The sequence below is a fragment of the Protopterus annectens genome, chromosome 2.part0 (genome assembly GCF_019279795.1).
Source record: "Protopterus annectens isolate FY-2018-M chromosome 2.part0, PAN1.0, whole genome shotgun sequence".
NCBI lineage: Eukaryota > Metazoa > Chordata > Ceratodontiformes > Protopteridae > Protopterus > Protopterus annectens.
The window spans coordinates 721,476,818-721,497,308 of NC_056728.1; the positions used below are offsets into that span (position 1 = coordinate 721,476,818).

Genomic DNA, 20,491 nt, shown 5'->3' on the forward strand with positions numbered 1-20,491 from the left:
CAGTCCCTCACTATCGCACACTTACCTGTCCGCTCCCTAACACTAAATCCCTCACTCTATCGCACACTTACCGAGTCCGTCGGATTCTCACCTTGTCGGTCATCTGAGTTGTCGGTGTTTTCATCCCGTCGGATTCCGTGTCGGCGAAACGCGTTGTCGGGCATCTGAAGGTGACCCATATATATATATATATATATATATATATATATATATATATATATATATATATACATACATAAATGTATATATAGACAAACACACGCACACACACACACACACACATACACACACACACGCACACACACGCACATACACACACACACACACACACACACACACACACACACACACACACACACACACACATATAAAAGCACAGCACCACACTGTCAGACAGAAATATAAGTTTAATGTGACCACCACCACTCTGCAAACCAGGTTTCCTGCCACGTAAATAGAACTTCTTCAGTGCTGACATCAGTAATCAATGCCCCTGAATAAATAATAGACAGGGGCAGGGAATTAATTACAAAATAAGCAAAGATCTGGAAGTCATAATAATATGTAATCCAACAATGAAATTCACTGGAGATCATTTAATAGACAGAACAAACATATGTTATTAATTTTATGAAACCATTCACACAAACCTATTTTCAAAACATAAAATGAAAATATACTATCAATTCATCAAAAATATATAAAAATGTATTCAATATAAAAGTCACAATAGTGAAAAATGATTCAATAGGGCCATCTAGTGGACATTATATAAATAATAAAACATACATATGTTTATTCAAACCCACTCCATAGGTGGCACCTAAATTAATTATCCATCTGTTTTCTGTTTCTTTAATATGGAATAAATGTTATTTATCAGCCTTATTTGGAAATGTAAAGACTATCTTATCAATGCCTATAAAATTAAAACCTGCACCGGGATGTTTTCCGCTATGTCAAACTAAAACAGTACATTGTCGAGCATACTCAAGATCACTCATATGTAAATATAACCTCTGTTTCAAAGTTTCAATGTTTCACCAACATAGAAGGTATCACACTGGCATTTAGCCCTGAGTAACAATTGCTTTTATTCACAACCCATACAGATAACAACCTGGCTAACAACAGGAAAAATGATACTCTTCCTTATGAATGAACCTGCAAGCCATCCTAAGAGCTATTGACCAATAACTTGTTTTCTGACGATATACAAATTATATACTGAAATTAATGCAGACAAGAGTTTATAATCATTTAGAAAAAAATCAATTATAACAATAGAACAAAAAAGGTAATAAAAGAACGTTATATGGAACAAAGGATCATTTGTTGCTAAACAAAGTCATGACAGAGAGTTGTAGAATGGGAATGTATCTATGTATGGCACGGGTAGATTTCAAAAAAACATTTGACTGCATCTCGCATTCATGGATAAGGAAACACTTACATATGTGTAAAATACACCCTACATCAACAAATTTCATTCCAGTGACCAGGAAACAGTGGCAAACCAGTTTGCAGCTGAACAATGACAAAGGGCAAATTATTATCCCAGGGATACAAAATTCAAAGGAGGGTATTCCAGAGTGATTCTTTGACATCACTGCTGTTTTCTCTTGCCCTTAACCCATTAAGCTGTTTACTTAACAGATTAGGCCATGCTTACAGTTTGGCTCCCAGAAACCATCTTTGTTTGCAGACGTCTCATGTACTTTTTTGTGGATTGTTTAAAACTGTGATATAAGAATGACATTTGGTCTAAATAAATGTGCAAAAGCAACATTTTAAAAAGGAAAGCTGCAGCACCAGGAAAATATCAGCTTGGGACAGGAATGCGATGTAAAGTATCTTGAGCAGGATTGAACGTATAAATATTTCAGAATAGACGGAACATTGGCAATAAAACATGAACAAATGAAGAAAAAGCTCAGTAAAGAATATTCAAAAAGACTAAAACTATTATTGAAAACTGCCTTGACATCTAGGAATAAAGTCCATGTTATAAATAAATTTGCTTTTCCTATTTTAACTTACAGTTTTGGAGTGATGTGCTGTCCCTTAAAAGTATTGGATCAATTGGTAAAAAAAACAATAAAAATGCTTGACGCTTACCAAATGATATATAAACATCATTGTATACCAAGATTATATATTCCACATTCTAAAGGAGGTATGGGCCTCCTCAAAATTGATTTAATGCATAGATCTACAAGTGTAGTATGCATACATATCTGCTGAACTCATCAGAGCTAAAAAATATAATTAAAGTTTCAAAATATGAGCAGAAGTGTAATATAACATCTTTGCTCAGCTTATCAGAAGCATTTCAATACTGAGTGGAATTGAAATCAAACCAGAAGTACATAAAATCAGAGAGCAACTGAATGTCCCAAAAACCAAAGAAAAATCAGACAAGAAGAAAACAACTGAAAATCCGTAAATATTTGGGCAAGTGCAGAGATCTCCTGGAGCAACCTTATGTTGAGCAAGATGAGAAGGAATAGTCAAGGAAAGGTGAACTGATACCGAAAGATTTAAGGCTAATAATGGCAGCTAAGGATAGTGGACTTTGTACACATTGGTTTATAAAGTCCATTGAAAATGTGGGAGAAACAGACAAATGCAGCTTCTGTAAAACAGAACTGGATACAGTCACACATCTTGTTACTGGGTGTGATACACTAATGGCAGAAGGACTGCATACTGAAAGGCATAATAATGTGGCAAGACTGTTGCACTGGGGATTGTGCAAACACTGTAGTGTAGAACCCGTTGAGATGCATTGGAAACTTGAACAAAAGCATTATTAAAAATGATGGATTTTATATCACATGGAATCACCCATTCCCAACAGTTCAAAAAACAGAAGCCAGAAAACCACATATACAAGTCCATGAAAAGAAGACAAAAGTATTAATCATTGAAATTGCTGCACCTGGGAATTACAGTGTCTTAAGTACAGAGAGACACACAAAGTCATAAAATACCAGGATGTGCAAGCAGAAATGAGAGCATTGTGAAAGAAAGATGCCAAGTCAATTCTAATAGTAGCAACAGGTCTAATAAAAAAATAATTTACAAACATACTTAAATATATTACCAATATGTGCAACCCTGAATGAATAATAGAAGGAGACATTTCTGGGTACATTGTGGGTACTCAGAAGAGCACTCTTGGATAACATCAAAGACTAAAATAATGCAAATTTCATATATTCTAATTGTACCCTTACTTATTAAATGGGTCCATTCCCATCATGGTATTGGAAACCCAATATACTTGGAGAAATTAAACTGGCATCTGCCAAGATAAATAACCCATTCAGGGTTACATGTAATAATCTCCTCAATATCAAAAATCTTATGGGTGTCTTACTAGTTACTGACTTGGTTAGGAGAAATAACACAGTTCCCATTTGGACAACCAATAGGTTGAGTACCAATACATTTTTATCCAGACTTTGCATGATATGGATTTTTTAAATTGGACAAATGACCACACAATGTTTTGCCCTTCCTATATGGAAAGTGACATCTTTCAGGCACAACAAAAACTATCTGCTTTAAGAATGGGCCACATTTTGTCCCTAACATTTCTGACTTTATGGATGCTACTCACCAAAGCATCATGTCCACAGGTATTGTCCTTGTTCCAGACATTCAATAATGTTAAACACGGTTTATTATATGCTGGATCCAATGCTTTATTAATCACAGTAAAATCATATCCCCTAGCCAAAATCTACCTTTTTAACTCAACAGAATGCTTTACTTAATCACTTTGTTCACTACAGATATGTCTTGTTCTCAAAAATTGTGATAGAGGAATATTACTAATCATAAAAGTTGGATGACAACTGAAAGTATGTAATAAGACATTTTTTAGAGAGGGGCTTGCAATACAGAGAAGTAGATATACTCTGATCCAATAGTAAAAAATTATATATTTACTGGCAAATTTCAAACCCATGTTATTAGAATTGAATAATTTCAGAAATTACAAAAATTAAGCAAAATATTCTTCCCAAAAAGCCCCAACAATCATCTAAAAATCTTCACCACATGGACAATTTGGAGTAGAATGGAATGCCCATTTCAATATTCATATATTAGAACCGACTGGGTATCTTTCTTCCACAATAATCATTCTAGATTCTTTTTGGTGCCAGAGAAGAACAAGGCCCTCAGACCAGTTTTAGATCTAAACAAATTGAATTGTTTTGTCAAATAGACCAAGTTCCAGATGGTCATGATGGTGTCTATTCTGCCTCTTGTGAGGAAGGATGACTGGATGTGCTCAACAGCTGTCAAGGATGCCTACCATCATATAAAGATTGCCAGACAGGCCACAAGTCCAGGAAGTTTCTACATTTTTGGCTGGGAGCTGATCATTATCAGTTCCAAGTGCTGCCCTTTGGTCTCCCCACACCCCTCCTGAGTGCTCATCAAATGCATGGCAGTAGTGGCAGCCTGGTTCAGTCTGCAGGAGTTCCAGGTCATCCTGTACTTGGACAATTGTTTCCTTATTGCCTTCACAGGAGCATCTTTCAAAGCTCAGGATTTATTACTCCAGTTGTGTCTGACTTTAGGGATCATAGTGAACTACAAGAAGTGCAGTTTAGAGCCTGTACAGATGCTAGAGTTCATAGGCCGCTATATGGATACATTCGCTCAGTCAGCAAAGCTCCCAATCCACATGTTAAATTCCTTTTGGATATAGGCTTCTCATCTGATTATGAATCATAAACCCCCTGCTCATTTGATCTTGAGGTTTTTCGGACAAATGGCATCATTGATTTGCTAGGTACCCTTAGCGAGGTACCACATAAGGATTCTGCAGTGGACACAAGCAGCTCAGTGGTTGTATCTTACTCATCCCATGGATTTCCCCAGTTGTCATAACAAACAGTTGTCAGCTTCAGATCACATGTTAATTGAAGTCTCCCCTTGTCTCCGCCGGTTGACCTTTCATTCTTCCTCAATTCCAGGCCATGGTTGCTATAGATACCTCACTTCTGGGGTAGGGGAGCAATTAGAAGGAGGGATGGTTCACATGATGTGGTCACTCCCTGAGGCCAATCTCCACATATGTCTTGGAAAAGAGAACAATCATCTTAGCATTGCAGGCCTTTCAGGGAGTTCTCCACAAGGATGTGATCTCGATTCAGATGGACAATATGTCTGTGGTTTGGTACCTAAATAAGCGCAGGGGTACTCTATCTTATCCACTCTGTCAGGAAGGATGAGGCAGTAGGTGATTTCCTCTCACTGGTTTCTGATTGCAATGCACATCCCAGGGAAGTCCAATATCATGGTGGACAATTTAAGCAGAAAGATCCTTCTTCCTCACAACTGGTGCTTGAATCCATAAGTAGCAGCTTAGATTTTCTGAAGTTGTGGCACTCCTTGCTGTGATCTGTTTGCCAGTCTGTCTAAATGACATGCAGCAGCTTTTACACCGTTTCCCCTGAGGAATGTTGTACACTTACCCATCGTACCCCCTCATAGTCGATTTGTTTCAGAAAGCAGCGCATTGCAGAGCAACTGTAATTCTCATTTCCCTGTTCTGGCTTCGACAAGTCTGGTTTCCTTTTCTATGACCTCACCTTTGGTAATCTCCCTGGGTTCTAAACCCCATTCTAGGGTTAATTTCTGATCATGCAGTCATTGCTCTGTCCAGCCTCCATACCTCCAGTTGACCACATGATTTCTCCAATTCCCACGATGGCCCAAGAACCCAAGCTTTCGGACCTAGTATTCAGTATTTTATCCTCTTCCCAGAAATCTTCTACATGGAAAATCTATGCTAGTAAATTAAAATGCTTTTTGCTTCTTGTTTTATCTGTGGGTACAGACCCCTTTTCTGTCCCACTTGATGCTATTCTGGATTTCTTTGCTAATCTATTTCAGTCTGGTTCTACTATCAAGGTTCAGCTTGCTGCAATTTCTAATTTTCACATTGGCAGAGGTAAAACTCCTGTAGCTTCCTTGACGATTTCTAAGGCCTTCTTGGGGAGTATGTTCTTGTTATGCCCTCCAGTTCAAGATCCTGTCCATCCTTGGCATTTGCCTTTCATGCACCAAGTATCAGCCAGTTCTCCTTTGATCCTATGGTAACCATTTCTTTCAAGATGCTGCCTTAGAAAACAATCTCTCTGGTGGCTATTACTTCAGCTAGATGAGTTTCTGAGCTGCAAGCTTTGTTTTCTGTCCTACTTTTCTGATTTCTTTCATAAGGATAGGGTTACCCCAGGACTGATCCCTCCTTTTTAAGCAAGGTTGCCTTGGAGTCTACTTTAAACCAGCTCATTCATTAGCCAGTGTTTTTTTCAAACTTCAGTAACAAGGATGAATATTTGCTGCATTGTCTGTTTTCTCATTTTTGAGATAATAAATCTACAATATGGATAATATTCTGAGTCCTGCCTCTTCCACTCCAATTGTATCTAAAAATAAAAAACAAATAAAATTATTGCCTCAGTCTATGGTTAGTGACTCTGACATAGCCAAAAATGGTTCCACAGACCACTTGCCAATTACTTCTACTCCCCCTAGTGTAGCTGTAATAACCAGTATAGACCAAGGGGGTAGACATGTCCTCAGGGCTATTCCAATATCATTGCAGGTATGGGAGAACCAAACACTTTCAGTACAGGAGTTGCCTGTTGGAAAAGACCTCTTACCAGGGTCAGTAGGTTGTTCCCTAACCATCTTCCCAATATAGATATTCCTAGGAAAAAGAAACAAAAACATAATCCTAGTTTTTTGCTGAACTAGCTGTGGGTAGTAACACATACTGAACCTCAGGACATCACCAACCTGCTAGCGGACAGCTTTGGTGAAAAATTCACCCCCTCCCTTTCCCTACCAATCATACCCCATAAGATGCATGTCACCAGTCTGCTGCCTTCTATCTCCAGAGAGATGCACTCTCCAAGGTCAAAAGCACAGCCTCTATGGGACCAGACAACATCCCAGGCTGTTTATTAAATGGTCTAAAACAGGAGTTAGCAGAACCACTTTGCATGCTCTTCAGTCTCAGACTAAGCACTGGCTTTGTCCCAGCTGAGTGGAAAACAGCAACCATAAACCCCTTGCACAAAGGGGGTCCTTCAACAGACTCTGGGAACTATAGACCCATAAGCCTAACCAGCCTTACATGCAAGGCCATGGAGAGAATCATCATGGACTTTAAAACAAGGATATATACGTGACCTGCAAACTCTTGACCTGACGCAGCTTGGCTTCGTTAAGGGCAAATCTTGCCTGCTAAATCTGGTAGACTTTTTCAAGAATGTCACCAAGGCCATGGATGAAGGCAAACAGTTCACACTGCCTATCTCGACCTAGTCAAGGCCTTTGACACAATCCATCATTAAGGCATCATTGAGAAACTCACCAAGCTGGATATTAACCCTTATGTCACTAGATGGGCTGCCAACTGGCTCACAAACAGAAGATGTACAGTCAAAACTGGGAATACCAACTGTACTAACAAACCTGTTACCAGTGGTGCTCCACAGGGATCTGTGCTAGGCCCCCTACTGTTTGGTATTTATTTTTCAGAAGTCCAGGTGAAAATAGATGGACTTAAACTAAATGCAAAAATATGCATTATCATCCCTGCTAGCAAAGGAGAACCCCCTTCTAATTGCAACATTAATAATAACCCCCCTGAGGCCAAACCCATTGGTGAGAGGTTTAGAAATGTAAATTGATAGCAGCCTTAATTATGATCATCAGGTGTCTACAGTAGCAAGAAAGGCCTTCTGTGTTGCACACCTCATAAGAAAGGGTATTGCATCCAAAGCTAAGGAAGTTATAACTCCCCTATACTCGTCTCTCATCAGACTAATAATAGAGTACAAGGCTCCCTTCTGTTGTACCTCACTAGACATCTGCAGCAACTGGAGAGACCTCAGAGATTTCTCACCAAGAAAATTCAGGGCCTACAACACATGACCTACACGGACAGACTGAAGGTCCTATCAATTTACTCAGAATTGTATAGACTGCTTAGAGGCGACTTGTGCCTGGCCTACAGAGCAGTCTGAGACCCTGCCTTGATGAAGCTGCTGGCACATCTGCAAATCCAGTGGGACAAGAGTCACTCACTCTAGGGATCTTATCCTAGCCTCCGATATTAACAGAACATGCTGGAGAGACAGATATGTCTCCCAGAGGTGACCACTCCTCTAGAACAAACTAAACTCCCAATTCATGTAAAACAGAGCTCCTCAATGACCCTGGTTAAGTGTAACCTGGAGAATTGGATGGGAAACTATAATTTTACACTGGGAGTTTCACCTATGTCCCTCTTAGACAGGGGCAGCCAATGATGATCTTAAATTCATGCACAAACATAAACCATATATCTTGGTCCATAAGAGAACAAGGGTATAACATAGCTAGGCTTGTAGAGACCTTTAGGCCAATAGCCTAGTAACCTCCTATGATCCTGTGATCCCATAATTAAGTGACAGGGCAGATGATCTGGTTGTATCTATGTGAGTTAGATGTTATACCTTTGGCTAAGAGTGTTTTGCCGGCAGTCAGCCAATTTTGGGGGCCGTTTGCCTTTTCACGGTTCTAGTGCAGGTATTGCCAGAGAAGAGTATGTGTTTTCAGGAGGATTCTGACAGAGACTGAGGTGATTCTCCTCAGAAATCCATCACCCAGAAGTCTGACACTTCAGATAGTGAACATTAAGTTAACCCTAGACAAGTTTTTTTTTCCTTTGTTGGGATGAGGTTCCTAATTCTACATGTATTCCTCCCATTTTCCAACTCTTAGAGATACTTTTAAAGCTGCTTGCAAGGCTCCTGACTCACTGGCTGCAATTTCAAAGAAATCTGATAAGTAGAATAGCATCTCTACAGATTATAAATGCCTTTATTTTCACCTGTCAGCTGACCCTGCTGCAAAAATCCCAGCAGTAATGTACTGTGTCATTGTCTCCAGAAAGCAGGTCCTATCTGAATCAGATTGTTTCTAACCTGACTCGATTTTCTAACCACGCTCTGCAATGAGTGTATGATTGTGCTGACACGGTCTAAAGCTTCTGCTTCTTCTGTTGTGTTAAGATGCTTTTGGTTGCATAATCAAAGTTTTTGAGATGACTTGTAGTCTGAAATTCCTAATTCTCCACTTAGAACATATCTGGTATTTGAACCTGTGGCTGCACAGATCCTAAAACAGTGGGGTGACAGAAGTAAATTGATTAATAGAATCACTAAGTTTTTTCAGGTACCCAGGTTCTACCCTAACAGTGCTGCTTCTCAATCCCCTAGATGGCAGAAAAAAACAGAAATCCCAGCATAATAACTAGCAGGCCCCGAAAAGAAAATGGCAGGAGTATAACGTTTCCAAACTAAATAAAAGAAGTAACTTTCCCAAAAAAGGTCATGCTCCAGCTAATGAATGACTGTGTTGGGAATCTGATCATCTTGCCCACACCTGCTGTCCCAGTTTTCCTACATCTGTCCCACTGACTGACCCTTATACCCATAGCCTGGGGTCAGACAGTTTCAGATAGATGAGTGTTAAAAGTGATTCAAGAAGGATTCAGTTGTATGTGTGTTGACTCTCTTTCTGCTTTCAGGGGGATTCCCTCACATTCACCAGACTAGGTAGACCTGTTTCCACCAGTGCTGGAACATAGAAGCAGTACCTGCGAATCACATGGGCAAAGGTTTTTATTCCAGGATATTTTTGGTACTAAAGAAAGAGCATGTGTGGAAACCTGTGTTAGAGCTGCCTTCTCAACCTCTATGTGAAATTTTCAAGATTCAGGATGTTGCACTGCTTTCAGACCATTATCTTATGGTAACACTGGATCACAAAGATACTTACCATTACATACCTGCTGCTCACAGTTTCAGGAAACTTCTAGAGTTTGCTGTATTTTGATCATATTTTGATCACGTTTTTAGTACTCTGCATTATCCTTTGGTATCTCCACTGCACCTTAGTTTTCACAAAGTGCCTGTCCCCAATGGTGTGTCACTACAGATTACAGGGCATCCATATTTTTCCTAACTTAGACAACTTGGTTATTTCTGCATTGTCTTCTCCCAGATGTTTGGAGTCCTTAACAAAGGTGTCCAACCTGCTGTGACATCTGAGATTTCACTTGTACTTCAAAAGTCTTTTCTCACACACTATCAAGAAATGATCTTTATGGGGTAGCTGATCGATACACACAAGCAAAAGGCCTTCCTTCCAAAAGAAAAGGTAATAACTTACGAGCAGATCTTCTGAGTTTTCCTCAATGGTTTCAGGCTCCTGCAAGAGAATTTCTTAGGATTCTAGGTCTCATGGCATCTATGATTCTCATGATGCCACTTGCCAGATCACACATGAGAAAAATCCAGTGGCACCTAAAATGTTCTTGAACCCAGTACTTACAGTCCTTGGACTTTCATATTCATGTGCTGGAGTTTATAAGGTAAAAATTGCAGTGGTGGAGTAAACAAATGGCTCTCAATCTAGGATTCCCTTTTTTTCTTGCAACCTCAGTTCTGTATGTCCAGTTAGACTCTTCAAATTGCACTTCGGGTACCGTTTCCATAAGAGTAAAAGTGCAAGTTCTGTGGGACTCTTCAAACAAATAAATGCACATAAATACCAATGAAAATCTTGCAGTGATTAATACTTTGAAATCTCCACACCATCCTTGGGCTCCAGGCCTCTTACAGATAGTTACTGACAACACCACAGTGATGTGGTATCTCAACAAACAACGGGGTACAGTTGGCAGTGATGGTTGATAGTCAGTTCTTCAGCATTTTCTGACTCTTCAGGCTTTATACATTCTGTCAGAGCAAAACATTGTGGCAGACAGACTCAGCAGATCCTGGACAGACCCTCATGAGTAGAAACTCAATACAGGCATGTTTCTGGAGTTGATCTAGATGTGGAGAACGTGTCAAGTACAGTATATCTGTTTTTCTCCTTAGAAAACAGACAACTAGAAAAATTCTATTTGAGACATCCTGCAAGCCAAGCATGGAAAACAGATGCCCCATCATTCCCTTGGTTGGCAGTGTTCCTATCTGCTTTTCTTCCTTTTCCAATGATTTCCAAGGTATTTCTAAAGATTCAGAAAGAATTATCAAAAAACATTGCGGTGACTCCCTTTTGGCAAAGGCAACATTTCTTCCTTCTTATGCAATTGTCCAAAGGCAATTACCATAACCTTCCTCACAGACTGGATCTACTCACACAGCACAAGGGAAGTTTGATATACCTTGAAAGTTTTATGTTAGCAAATGGAAGAGGTTTTCTAGTTGGTGCCTTGCCAATCATCTATGTGCATCTTGCAGCCATCTCATCTTATCTGTCTGTAGATACCCCCTCTTTCTTTTATCTTTGTGGTCAAATAGTTGCTGAGGGGTGTATTACATTTTTTCTTTAAGTACGCACTCTGCACATCTCTGCATGCACATATGTTGGAACTTCATGAGTGTGGGATTTTAATTGCCAAACAAATCAACCTGAAAACTTTTCAACTAACTGCCTGGTTGATAAATTCATGATACATTTTAGGCACCTTTTTACTAATGATGTACAACAACTACTAAAGGAGACAAAAAAAAAGAATTGTAACTTAAAAATTATGTATGTGCAAGTAGAAAAAAATCTTGTAGTTGGTGCCAGTCTAAGAACCAGGACCCTGTTCAGGACCAGCTCTTAGTTGTGTGAGTTACTGTCCTCTGACCTTTCTTATTCCTCTATCAAGGTTCATTTGTTAGCCATTTCTGCTTGTCTGCTCTTAGATTCCCTCCTCTCTAACCATCCTTACAGTAAACATTTTTTTAAGGTGGTGTTACATATTCATCCACCTGGAAAACAGGTGGCTATTCCTTGGGAATCTTAACTTGGGCTTGAAAAGCTTATTATTTTTCTATTGGCAGAGGTTCTTAACATGAAAGACTGTTTTATTTATTGCTATAACTTCTACTGAGAGCATCTGAGTTACAAGGACTTGGTGAGTCAACCCTACCTCATTTTTCACAAAACAGGGTCTCCTTCAGAACAAACCATTTTTCTATGACTAAAATGGTCTCAAGAGTTTGCCTTGAGCCAGACTGTTACTCTCTTTGTCATTTTTCCTGAACCAAAGGACAGAGGAGAAAAGATTATTCAAGCTCTGGGTGTCCACCAGCAGCTCAAATACTACCTAGACAAAACCTTAGCCTTCAGTAAAGCTGACTAGCTATTTGTTTTCTATGAAGGTAAGAGGAAAGGGCAACCATTGACAAAGCAGACTGCTTTAAGATGGCTGTCTTAAGCTTTTGGTTCATAGGTTAGTACTAAGCTAATTGCCCTTATGAGCCAGTTTAAGCTTAGCCAATTATCCCTTGTGAGACTCAAACCTTGCACCTTGTGTTTGTAAGGCAATCACCTTAACCATTAGGCCACCCTCCCTTTGTTTTTCACACCATATTAAGCCACTTTCATTCAGGGTTGTGTCCCATCCCACAACAGCTTTGGCTTCATTGGTGGCTTTATGGAAAGGGGAGACTCTAGAAGTATTCTAACAGAAACAAGTTTGTTCTCTGTAAATACTACTACAAGGCACTATAAACTTGGATTCCTTTTCCAGGTCCAGAACAGGATTTGCTAGAAGCATTCTCCAGGGGCTCCTGGATTCTTAGTTTACTATTCTTTCTCACTTTTCTTAGTTTCTAAGCTATGGTAATTGACCCAAATAGTTTAGGCTGCTGCAACAGTGATCTAAATGTTAAACATAGTACAGCTGTGTAAGTAAACTTAGCATAACAGTAGATGGTCTGACGATGTAAGGTATTGCCAGATATGCAAAGGGAAGTAAGGCAGTGACTGTGTAACATATGCCAGCATAGTTAGCTGGAGTTTTATAAAGAATTATGTCATTTGTATATCAAACTGACTTGTACAGATATAAAAATAAAAAAGTGAGCTAGCAAGGCAGTATTTGCATGCAACACAAGTTTATTTAATATTAAATATTGTTAAAATAAAACCAACTAAGCGCTTTCGCCAAGAAACATGACTTGGCTTCATCAGAGTCATTAAATTATGATGTAACTTCCTTTATATACTTTAATTACTTAAGCAATTATTCATGATTTAAGTAATTAGAGTATATAAAGGAAGTTACATCATAAGCGAATGACTCTGATGAAGCCAATTCATGTTTCTTGGTGAAAGCGCTTAGTTGGTTTTACTTTAACAGTATTTAATGTTAAATAAACTTGTGTTTCATGAAAATACTGCCTTGGTGGCTTACTTTTTATATTTTTATTAATGTTTACAAGTTTTTGAGCCATTTGGATTGCTTTTTGGTATATTTGACTTGTACAGATGCTTGTGTTGAAAAATGTACCAACAGTGGGTCCTGATTGTATTGTAACTGATTAAATGTATATGCTGTAACAGAGGATACTGGAAGAAAAGAGGTTAAGCTCAGCCCCAGCTAACTTTAAGAAAAATATCCTGAAATTAAATTACTTGGTTTAGGCTATAAAGATTGTATCTCACAGTTCTGATTGCAGCCAGAGACTAAATGTATGTGCCAGAGAATGGGTTATTAGCTACTGTAGGAAGAGTGGAAGTGTTTTGTGGTTTTATGAGCTCCAGAAGCTGCAACAGATCTTAGCAAATCTCTATCTGTGTGTATAGTAACACATATGTGCGGGATTCTGGGTCAGTTGCTAGGAATGGTGGTAGTATGGGAACGAGAAGTCAGATGACCAGATGTATGTCATGTCATTCTGTAATCTATCACAAAAATGATTTTTTAATACTAGATGAGACTGAAGTCTCACTGCGCTGTTTTTGAAACCTGACATAGAAGTATCCCTCGCCTACTTCATCTTGCCTTGCTCAAGTAAGTGACTAGGAAATAGCAATTTTTTAGATTAGTCATAAAAATATAGTGAGCTTAGTTAAGTACTGTTTTTCTGTATCTGTGTGAATCATTCATCTGTGTTATTTTTAATATTTCCTGTGATTAAAACTCTGGTGTTTATTGTAAATAGATATTTAGCATTTGCATGCTCTTTTATTATTTATTATTAAATATATTTGAACTTTTCATTGTGGCTGGTCCTTTAGAGAATATTTAAACCTTTGCAAGTACTTATATGTATTCAGTGACACTGTGGGCACTCCTGAAAGCCTTACTGCATTGGTCAAAACACTGTCATTTGTATTAATATTAATTTCACTCACTATAGTTGGGTAATCTTGTAAGAGCCTTAGGGTAGCTGACTTTGGAGTGTCCTGTGGCAGCAACTAACATATAGTCTAGGCAGAATAAGGCATACCTATTAAACCCATGCCAGCCTTTCCCAGGTGTGTGTGTGTGTGTGTGTGTGTGTGTGTGTGTGTGTGTGTTTATATATATATATATATATATATATATATATATATATATATGTGTGTGTGTGTGTGTGTGTGTGTCTGTGTGTGTGTGTGTGTGTGTGTGTGTGTGTGTGTGTGTGTGTGTATGTGTGTGTGTGTGTGTGTGTGTGTGTGTGTGTGTGTGTGTGTGTGTGTGTGTGTGTGTGTGTGTGTGTGTAAATCAAATCTCAGAGTGTGTGTGTCAGCTGCTTAGAGCAGGGACATGAAATATTACTTTCACAGAGAGGGTGCTGGAGGACTTGGCTTGCACACCCAGCTGAGGACTCATCTCTATAGCTGTGCCAATGGGGAGTCTCACTGGTACCCTGGAGAAAGGGAGAGAGAGAAATCCAAACTCCAGACTGAGTGTGTTCCCTGTGTGCTCTTAAGAAAAATTGTGCTTGATGCAGAGAGCTGCATCTGGAAATGCTGGTTTATCCATTTTTGTTCCAAGTGAATGTCCCTCTACAGTGTCAGTGGTGAAGATTCAGGCTCCTTGATCAATGGTGCAGAGTGGGGACGTCACAGATGTCCAAAAGATCATCATTGTGGTAGCCACCCCTCCCTCCAGCCCTCCTATTTTTGATGTTTTCTTTTTGCATTTCCAGGGTATGGATGCATAGACCCTTGTATTTATTGTTTACTATTGAGTTTGTTTCCTAGCATTGTCCATTCAGGGCTCTTGCCTACATTTTCTAGGCAAAAAACTCTGATTGATTTGATAGTCTTTTTTTATTTGGAGCTCCGTTGAACTCCTGCCACTTACAACTCATGAACGGTGCTCCTAAGCTTTGATCACTGTCGTAAGACCCCAAATAGCTTAAGTTACTACACCCACAATCAGTTAGAGCATCTACTGTTATGGTAAGTTTACTTAACACAACCGTACTATCCAGGATTACACTGCCTGGTTTGGGCTAATGAGAAATAATTTAGACTATTAAGTGATTAAGGGATGATTGACAAATAAAGAGTCTCTGCACAGCTGATGGGCTTCACCTCTTTCCATGTAGGACAGTCTTGCTACATTTTGGAATGTAAAGATACTTCAGAATAATTTTCTAGTTATACTGTACTTAAAGGGGGTGAGGAACAGTCTAGTAGTAGCAGAACTCCAGTAAATAAGTAATGACAGCAACAAGTAGGATGGTAGAGGGATCAGCAAGGAAGGCAGGAGATGCAATGGGTAGGTATGTGTATAAAACGAGCAATGATAGAGCATGAGTCAGATGCTTAAAATGGTAAACATTATGGAAAAGTGAACAGAACAGGACAGAAAAATAGGGATGAAGGGATAGATTGCCATAATGAGTAATGAATGAAGTTTACATAAAAATGTGGGGAACATTAAACACTAATAAAATGGAGGGAAGCAGACATAGTAGAAATGGCAGTAATATAGCAAAAGCAGTTATCTAAACCCTCAGTCCCCCCAAGCTACTTCTTTCTCAATTAATTTAATTCTTCTCTACTTCTTATGTGCCTGCTCATACACCCTCTCCTCCGTGTTCTGTTTTAGTCTCCCTCCTGCTCCTTCTTTCCCATGGCCATCAGATAAAATAAAATAAATGAAATACATAAAACAAATAACAAAAGGGACTGAGATATGGAGATCCCAGAATCTGGTATGAAGAGGTCCATCAGAAAGATGAATGGTTTCTAGCATTAGGTAGTTAAGCATATGAAACTTTCAGTCTACTTACCCCTCCCTTTACCCATAGTGCTGCGCATGAACACGTTCTTCTCTATATCTTTTTCTTGTACTGTGAAGCTGTCACAATGGAGAAATGGTCTCTATGCAACTATTTCCAAATGCGTTATCACTGTAAATTTTTCACAGTAGTTGGTTCTTCTGTGCATGTTTAGTTTTCATTCACTCATTTGTTGCCCTAAATATCTCAATTCAGGTCATATCATTATCTTTCTCCATGTTTTTTGTATATTTCTTCAAATATGTTCATCATTTAGATCACTGCTGCAGTAGCCTTAGCTATATGGGCTACATCCTGCCAAGGATATAACAGCCAGCGAGCTTTGAAAGCTTCCAGGCACCTTCCATGCAGCCAAACTGTTTGGCAGCTTGAGCTGGGCTGACTTAAAGACAAGTTGGGCATGAAGCCCTTTAGAGCTTTACTGCCGCCAGTGCGAATGCTCCTCTGAGGCTTTTCAGGATCAACAGTCAACTTGTGCTGTTACTTTTCTGGGCAGATAAGTTCCCTTTGGGGAAAAAATCTATTCTGTATTTTTTTTCATTATGTTTAACACTTTCATCTTCAGGAAAGTTGTTTTAAAGGTAGGAGTTAGTGTTTTAATGGACTGCCATGAGTCTGTACTGCACTTTTAAATGGGACCGCCCTTATTTCCTGCCGGTTTAAAGGTTGTGTAACATAGCTTAAAACTATTTTTGTGGAGAAATTGTGTTTACAAAGAAACAATTATATATAATTTTGATCTTTTTAGCGTACTTAGAAGCTGTATTGCTTTAATGTAATGGGCGTGCATCTTTGAATGTTGTGGGCTCATGTTTATTAATGAGATACATATTCTGATTGGTTTTGAATTGTGGGCATGAACTTTTAAAATGGATCTCTGTGTTTTGATGTAATTCAACTTGATAAAGTCTCCAAATTCAGAGACGAAAGCACTTGTTTTTGTGGATATTTTTATTATTTTATTACTTTAGTTGTAAATAAAGAGTGTTTATCACTATTTGTAGTACGGACAGTCTTTTTGGATTGATGTCACATCCTCCTGGTCGGCCATTTTGTTTGTTTCACAAGTTTGTTGGTTCATTTATTTTTTCTGAGAAATTGTGTTTACTTTACTTTATGGTGCTGGCAAACTATTTTAAAATGCCTTTTATTGTGTTTGTCTTGTGGAAAAAAAGTGACTTTTAAAGATTTTTTTTTTTTTTTTTTTTTATCAACATTTGCTGCTTGCTTTCCCTGAGAAAGAGACATCTTTTTTAGCTTGACAATGGAATAATCTATTGATCCCTTGGCTTTTCCTTCTTCCAGCCACAAAAAGAAAAGTTAAGCAAACAACCTTTGTCATCACAACAAGCTAGCACTTTCCCTCAGCCGCAGGGGCTGACTGCTGTGGCCATTAGTTGTACTCAGATCAGCCATCTTTTACCCCAGCTCCCTCTGATGTAGCACCTACAGCCACTGTGGACTGGGGATTAGCCACATCTTCTGCAGCATTTAGGTCCCTTCAGTGGGCAAGAGAGAGAGCTACTCTTGTTAGTCCTGTGAAAGGGAAGAGAGAAGACTTCCCTTTTTTGTCAGAGTCTGTGCCCAACAGCAGGGAAGCTGCTGCTGCCATTAATAGCACTGTTGCTCCCAGTTTTCCTGTCAAAATGAAACAGAAAACAAAGCATGAATCTACTCTACCTCAATTTTCCATAGACAGGAATTGTTTGCTGGGTCTGGCTCAGGGTTTAATTCAGGCTGTTTATCCTTCTTGTAAAGTATGTTCTGGTAAAAGAAAGTGGGTTACCTCTTTTCCTAAGGAGATTCAAAGTTCTGAATCTGGACAGGAGGACGTAAGCACAGGTGCAAGTTTTCTCCTCATATTTCTAATTTAGACTCAGAGAAGAGCTCAGTTTCTGATTCTCCCTGCCGAGGGTTCTTTTTCACTGACACTGTTGCCAGAATGTGCCAGTGTTTTCAGTGAGAGAACACTAAGGTTTCTCAGACACTTAGAAAGTAGTACGAGTTGTTACAGAATGAGTTTCCAGATCCTGTACACATTCCTCTAGTTCCGTCAGCTTTGGAGGATGAGTGTGTGTTACTGCCTGCAGTTTTCCTGTTAGCCTGCTGCCCCTAAAAAGGCAGATATGATATATAAAGTTCTTCCCTTTTTTAAGTTTTTAAACACTCTTCCCAAACCTAATCCAGTTAGCTATAGATTTAGCTAATCCTTCTGCTGCTAAATTCTTAGTTAATTCCAGTTCTACTCTCTGATAAGAATGGGAAGATTATTGATAAGTATGGGAAAAAAGTGGATACTTCTTCAACTTTGATTTTCAGAATTTGAATGATCAGGCTCATATGTTGAGCTTTGTTCTGACTAATTTTAAGGTATGAGGAATGTTTTATCTGCAGTTTCTTCTTGTGAGGAAAAATCTGCTTTATATAATTCAATTTCTTCTATTGTTCATATCACTACTCATTGTATACAGTGTGTGTGGATATATACAATTGATACCTCACTCAGGGGAAATGGCCACTGGCACTGATTTGAGGAGGTTTGCATGACTGTGCTCTCAGAACCTACCAAATGATGTTAAAAATGAGATTTTAAATTTTTCTTTGAATAGAGATTTAGTTTTTCATCCCTCTGCTGCAGAGGTGATTAAAAAGTGTGGTGAATGAGGTAAGCTGATACAGAGAATCCCTAAGATTTTTCAGTCCTCCTTTTCCAAGTTTTCCAAGGAATTCTTTATCTCCTAAATAAACAGTCTCAACAAAATTCAAGTATACAGACGTTTAAGAAGAAATGGCAAGAGGGTTCCAAGAAGAATTCTGGGAACTCACAAAACCAAACACAGTTCCCAGCCGAGTGACGTCTCCAGGCGTTTCTGCAGTTACACCCTACTGCTCCTCTAGGCGTCAAATATTGCCTGTTCATATTTGCATTAATAATTCCAAAACCATGTTATATACAAGGTATCAGAAAATTTTATCTTGAAGCATACATGATAGCAAACACAATTGTATTGATATATGAACTCTGTCAATGGGTATTTGTTAAAAATTTAAGGTGATAACTTCAGTTTTTAAATGCTGAAGCCACGCCCACTAGGGGTTAAAGGTACACACTCAAAAGAGCTCTACTGGAGGGAATGAGTTAAGTCAGAATGACTGTTTAAGAGACTTCGTTCCCTCTCCTACCTGGCAGGCCCTTTTTTCTAACAAAAAGTCTGAATCTTCACATTTCTCTTAGGCAACAGACAGTTTCAGACAAATGGGTTCTGCAGATTCTTCATCAAGGTTAGAGATGGCAGTGGGAGGAAATTCCTCCTGTTCAGGGGGTAATTCTTGATACTCCAGACCAGACTTTTTTATTTCCACTTTTCCTTTATCACATGCTGTTCCAGGGAGGGGTAGAACCTGTTACCCGTTCCAATGTAGGAAACGGATTTTATTCAAGGATGTTTTACAGCCAAAGAGAGAAAATGCATTGAGACCAGTTCCAGATCTTCTTTTCCTAAACCTGCTTGTGATCATTCTGGAATTCAAAATGATATCAATTCATAACCTCATTCAGCTTTCTTTGCAATTTTAGATAATAAAAGATGCTTATTATCACATTCCTATTCATCCAGACTTCACACTTTTTGTTAAGTTTTGAGTACCTAGATTGTATTATCAGTCCACACCAAGAGTGTTTACAAAGTATCTAGATTCAGTTATAGCGCAATGCAGGCTACAGGGTATCCAATTTTTTTCCATACTTAGATAACTTGTTTATATTTTCAGAGTCCTTTTCAAAGAGTAAAGAATCTCTCTCTTGGGGGCAGAGATCACTAAGATAAACTGTGACTTACATTATTGCAAGGGAATACCTCAGGATTTTAGGTCTCATGGCTTCTATGACAAGACTCCATATGAGAAAGATACAGTGGCGTCTAAAGTCTCTTTGGTCTCAGCACCAACATTCCTTGTTTTTTACAGATCCCAGTGCTGATGTTTGTCAGAAAGGATATCACTTGATGAAGACAAGAGGTATCCCTAAATCCAGATCTTCTGTTCTCCCACCCTGTTCCAAAGCAGTCAGTCACCACAGGTGACTTGGACATTGGTTGGTGCGCAGTTTTGGGAGAGGTAAAAGGCAAGGTGTAGGGAACACCAAGAACACATGCAAGCACATAAGGGTGCACAAGACAATCTCAAAATATTGAAATGTCGGATTTCAGTATTTTGAGACTGAATAGTGGAAAGTGCAGTTACGCAAAACTACACTATGTAGAATGTGGAAATGTCAAATCCGCTATTGTGGTGTCGCGTTTGTGACGTGCGGTGCAGTTTGTGGATTTATCTGGAGTTTCAGGTAAGTGGTGTTTATGTAAGGGTATTGGGTAGGAATTTTAGTG

At 38.9% G+C, this 20,491-nt stretch overlaps 1 protein-coding gene across 3 annotated transcripts in view; it reads left to right on the forward strand.

The window, feature by feature from the left end:
- The window catches only part of SVEP1 (sushi, von Willebrand factor type A, EGF and pentraxin domain containing 1), a 2,252,988-nt gene that overhangs the window by 1,453,521 nt on the left and 778,976 nt on the right, over nt 1-20,491 (forward strand). The window lies entirely within an intron of this gene.